This window comes from Magnolia sinica, chromosome 3, assembly GCF_029962835.1.
Source record: "Magnolia sinica isolate HGM2019 chromosome 3, MsV1, whole genome shotgun sequence".
Classification (NCBI taxonomy): domain Eukaryota; kingdom Viridiplantae; phylum Streptophyta; class Magnoliopsida; order Magnoliales; family Magnoliaceae; genus Magnolia; species Magnolia sinica.
In genome coordinates, this window is record NC_080575.1 from 87931326 (window position 1) to 87937018 (window position 5693).

Below are 5693 nucleotides of genomic sequence, written 5' to 3' on the forward strand. Positions count from 1 at the left end.
CCAGCTTGATCCAAAACTTTTGTGGCCCTGAGAAGTTTTCAATGGCGATGTTCAATCCCCACTATTTTTTGTGATGTGGTCCACTTGAGCTTTGGATTTGTCTTATTTTTGGGCTGATACCCTAAAATGATATGAAAAAAATGGATGGATAATTTAGATATAACACATACATCATGGTGCCCTACAAAACTTTCCCCACCCAACACGTTGTGTTATGCACCAAAGAATCAGGAGTGTTATGTGTTACCATGTAAAATGTTAGTGGGCATTGCTTGATCATGGGGCCTACCTTGATTTATGTGTTGTATATACAAGTCATTCATTAGTTTTTCTTCCAGATCATTACAGGGCATGGTCCTAAAAATGAAGTAGATTCAAATATATTGGTGGACCACACTGTTTGGTTGAACGCTAGTGCCCCCACATTAAGTAAGATTGATTAGAGACTAGATGTAAGATTGAGTTATCCTCTCAACCACTAGCCGTGATAAGCGATCAGGCGATTTGCGAAAGGGTGGGGGTTAGCTTCTTCTGATGAATTTTTTTTACCATGTGTTTAAGGACTTGTTCTTTTCACATTAATTGCAATAATTTTTTTTTCAAAGAATGAAGATGAACAAATAAATAAAAGAAATAATGAACAATGTCAATTTTATTAATATCTAATTCATGTGTAAGAATAGATAATTAAGGCGAATGGTCGGTAGGATGTGACCAGAAAGGTGTGATCACCTAAATAAGAACTCAGTTGATTAAAATCTAACAACTTAGGGTTGTGGACATTTGATTTAATACTACTGTACTATAGTGGTGGACACTAGACAATAGCGATTGATACTAAGACTAGACTAGACTTTCTATACTAGAATAAGTGAAAAGATAAAATGCAATGTAAAAAAGATAGATTTGTGTTTGGCATGGACCTTAAGCTCTTCTTCATATACTCCTTTAATATGTAGTTGATGTGGCTAAACCCTCCCTAGGTTTCTTTGTTGATCTTGAATCTTTCACATTTTTGTTGGCATGCATTCTGAATATGAAGATTTTTAAATATATTTGAAACTTTTGGTTCTTTGAATCTTCTTCTCATAGTTAATTCCCTTTGGGAAACAACTACATCTAAATTTAGAATCAATCAGGAGAACTTATACCGCTGATCTCGGACCTCAAATCGATCATGATCATGCATCTTAAAGTCCCAATCAAACCACCCAATGCATTCATCTTGAACTATGTCTCCCTTCTGATCAAGAATTTGGAGGGGTTGATGAGACTTGATTCGGATATATTATTGAAAAGTTCGGATCAAATTTTTTGTCGAGCTCTCTCATTCTCTTAATTTCGATTATTGTACAAATTAGGACTTGATGCTCCTAATGTTTGCTTTCTCCTTATTTAGGTTTGAGCCACAACCAAATTTTCTTAGTATTGGTCTGATTTTCAAATATTTAGAATATTCATAGCCTTTGTAGACTCTCCGAACGTGTCTGGGAAAATTTTCCATTTTAGAAGAACGGTGAGAGGCGGCCTTATCTAGTATATCGTATCTAGATCCATGATAGTATTCGTCCTCTCTCAATGGGTCTTTGTATATGTGTTGAGAATGCTACCTCGTTAATTAGCTCGTTAATCGTGGCCATGTGGCATCCGACAATTCGCTTCCCTAAAGGCATTCGTAAGTGTCAGTGCCACTGCATTAATAACGAAATGCATATCATTGAAGGAAGATCAGATGAACATGTCTTTGAGCATGAGTATAATTTCCATGAGTACCAAAGTTGTAGTAGTGCCAATGCATGGCGGCTTTTCCTGGGTCCACGCTAGGGCACCGAAAATAAGTGTAAACACACACCACATTAAAATAGTGGTGATTAAATGCCTATCATTAAAATTTTCCTAGGCCCATTGTAATTTTTGTTTGCCATCCAACCTATTGATTAGGTCACATAGACCTCGATGAAGGGAAAACACAATTATCAGCTTCATCCAAAACTTTAGTAGCCTCCAAAAAGTTTTTAATGGTAGGCGTTTAATTACCACAGTTTCTTGTGGCCGGGTCATCCTGAAATTTGCCTCTGTTTTTTTTAACTCATGCACTAGAATAAGCTGGCAAATGATGGGATAGCATGGATATCATGGTTTCTTGATATATGTGTTGTACATCCACGCAGTCCAGTTTTTACAGCTCATTTTAGGCCATGGTCCCAAAATTAATTCAATCCAAATCTTAAGTGGTCCACACCACAATAAATAGTGATGATTAAACGTTCGCCATTAAAAACTTACTAAGGCCCAACCAGAGACCAAGATGAAGGGAAAAAACCAGCATCAGCTTGATCCAAAACTTTTGTAGCCCACAATAAGTTTTTTCATGGTGGGCATTCAATCTTTACTTGTTGATCCACTTGAGGTTTAGATCTTCTTCATTTTTAGAACCATGGCATAAAATGAGCTGTAAAAACTGGTGTACGGCGTAGATGCACAACACATACATCAAAGTGGGCACCACGTTCAGGACAATATCTACTAACGTGTTGCCAGTAACCCTTGATCCGATGCACATCACCAACAAAAGCCTGTAGCAGGAACTTTTACCATGGGAAGCTAGGTTAGGCCTACTGTAATGCGTGAGAAATTCACTCCATTCCATTTTTTCAGACAATGTCAGGACAAACGTCTATTAGGTAAAATTATTAAATTTTAGACATTTTTAGCAAACGGAAAATTTTAAATTCAGTACTAAACTTCAGTGTTCAGAAATTTTTCCAGATAGTTTACCAAACAGGCATTCAAGAACTGATCAGTACTTAAATTAATTTCATACTCTTTATATTCAGTTTACCAAACGCACCCAAAGCAGGCAACCGTTACAGCTTATGGTACCATGTCATCTGGAACAAAATCATGCCGTTACCTCAGCAGGTGGACAATACTCTAATCGATGGAGGGTCAGCAATTCGACTCAACATATAGGTGTGGCCCACCTAGTGAGTGGATCATCCTGATTTTAGAGAGAAGTGATCTTTATGGTTGGTGCCTATCGTTTTCGTGGTACTGATTTCCTGAACAATTGCATGTCAGAGGCAAAGATGGTACGGCACTCTCGCATATAGTGAGAGGACGATTGCGTCCTAAGAGTGTAAGAGAGACGGTTCATGATTTGAGCCACGCCATTTGTGAGCAATGGCTCGGAATCAGGACGGTCTAGATATCAAGTGGGCCACACCTAGAGAAGAAGAAATAGAACGTTGAAAGGGATGTATCTGTGTCATTTGAAGTTTTGAACACACTCCGGCGGACCCATCTCTGGGAAATCCCCGATTATTTTTTACGCCAACATATGATGCGCCTATGATGGACGGCACGCCATCTGGCAGACGCGCATTTCTGCCTTTGCCAAAAATCAGCATTGTGCGGTCATCAAGTGAGCCACACAGAGAATTAAGATATACTAATACAATAGAAATCGATCTGGCCCGTGGTTTGGCAGACTCTTCGGCTGGACTGCCAATTAGGTCTAAAAGTCGGGTGGGTTCAATCCGACCGGTTGGTGACCAATCTGACATTGGGTTGGGCTCCAGCAGGATATATCAGGTTCCGTTTCAAGCTTGAGTTATACAAACAGCAACTCGATAAAACTTGAGACAGGCTCGGGTTGTCCGACCCAACTCAAACCTGATCAATATATAAGTTACTTATAAATTATAATTGAGTGCAAATCGCCTGTATTAAATGCATAAAAAATTCCAAGACCAATGGGTTTCATTGATCCACATCATTTCTAATGACTCAAGGTAATAAGATATACCAAATTTCTATCTCACAAATAGAGCGCGTGCTGCAAAACACGACTTTTAAAATAGTTATCATATATTTTTGCTTATCGGTTTAGAAAAAAAATAAAGTTCTTTACAATAGATAACTACATAAATAATTAATATAATTATAGGTAAGAAAAATAAGACACGTATTGAAAATATAATAAACTAATGTAATAACAAAAATATTAGCATGTATCCGCCTGACCAACCCGGCCGAGCCGGCTTGGGTTGAGAATTTCCAACCCGAGGTTGGGTTGGGCTGGGTTGAGGTATAGAAATCTTGAGTTGGGTCAGGGTTGAGCACCAACCCACCCGACTTTTAGCCCTACTGCCAATGACTTGCAGCCTACCCTGACTATATGTGCCAAGTTAACACATGCATAGAGCAGGGAGTGCCTATACGGCAATAGGTCAGATCAACCATCCCAACTCGTTTATCACTGGCTGAATCCATGACTCATTACCTTTTGGCTCAGCCCGACCCTCAACGCCAAGGCTCCAAGCCAAACCTGACCCATTGAATTGTAATCGGGTCAGGTTCAACCTGTAAGAATTCTATAACGTGGGCTTCATTGACCAACGGTCTGAATTGCCCTAAGGGTTGGATAGTGTGATTGGGAGTACCAGTGGACCCTACTCAATTGTAATACATTTAAAATTGTGTAAGGGGTGATGCACTACAATTGTGTCACACAATTATGGAGCCTTATAGAGATGAGTTTTGATGAGTTTCAAACTCCTTAATCCTCTAGAATATATAAATTAAACTGGGTCCCCAAATCTACATACAACGGAAGCTTCTATTCTCATTACGGTGCTTTTCTAAGAGTGTAAGTTGTAGAAGACTACCGCATCAAGCCTACAACGATGACATCTTAATTGGGTATGCTATTTAGTTTGTTTGATCTCCATATTCAAGGCATAACATGTTCTATTGATCCCATGTTCGACAATAGAACATGGGATACATGTACGCCAGCTCAATTAGTAGATATATACAAACAAACATCATGTGCATGTATCCGATGGGCTTAGTACCAGGCCAGAGTACACCGGCAAGCCCGAGCCCTTAGCACAGCAACCCAAGTAAGAAATCCGAAAATTGGGGGGGCCACAGGACCCGCCCCAAAATTTGATAGAACCCCTATTTCCCACTTGAATGTTCATCATCCATTCATTGATCAAATGGGCCACACATGCAAGCATAAATAGACATAAACGAACCAGACCCGTAACCATTTAGCTTGGTCCGATCCGAACCCGCCTCCGGGCACTGGCCAATTGACCCTCGACTCGACCGGGCCCAGGCCATGCCTAGTGCCCACCCAGCGAACCCCTGGGTAATCAGAGACGCGGATTGCGTCCTAAAGTCTCCAGCTGGGAACGGGCAGGAGCTTTGAGTGGCCACCGTGATGTATGGGTCTTATCCGCACCATCCATACATTTTTTCGTATAATTTTAGGAAATAAGCCCAAAAAAAGAGGCTGATCCCAGGCTCAAGTGGACCACACCACAGATTCTCACCGTTGAAAATTTTTAGGGCCCATCGTGATGTTTATTTGCCATCCAACCTATTCATAAAGTTAAATAGACCTAGATGAAGATAAAACACAAATATCAGCATCGTCCAAAACTTCCGTGGCCCCCAAGAAATTTTCAACGGTAATATTTTAATCCCCATTTTTTAGTCCACTTGAGCCTTGGATCTGTCTCATTTTTGGTCTTGTGGCCTAAAATGATACTAAAATGTGTATGGACGGTGTGGATAAGACTCATACATCACGGTGGCCACTCAAAGCTCCTGCGCGTTCCCAGCTGGAGACGGGCGCGCAAGACGCAATCCGCGTCCGGTAAATAGGCTCTTTCTGTGAA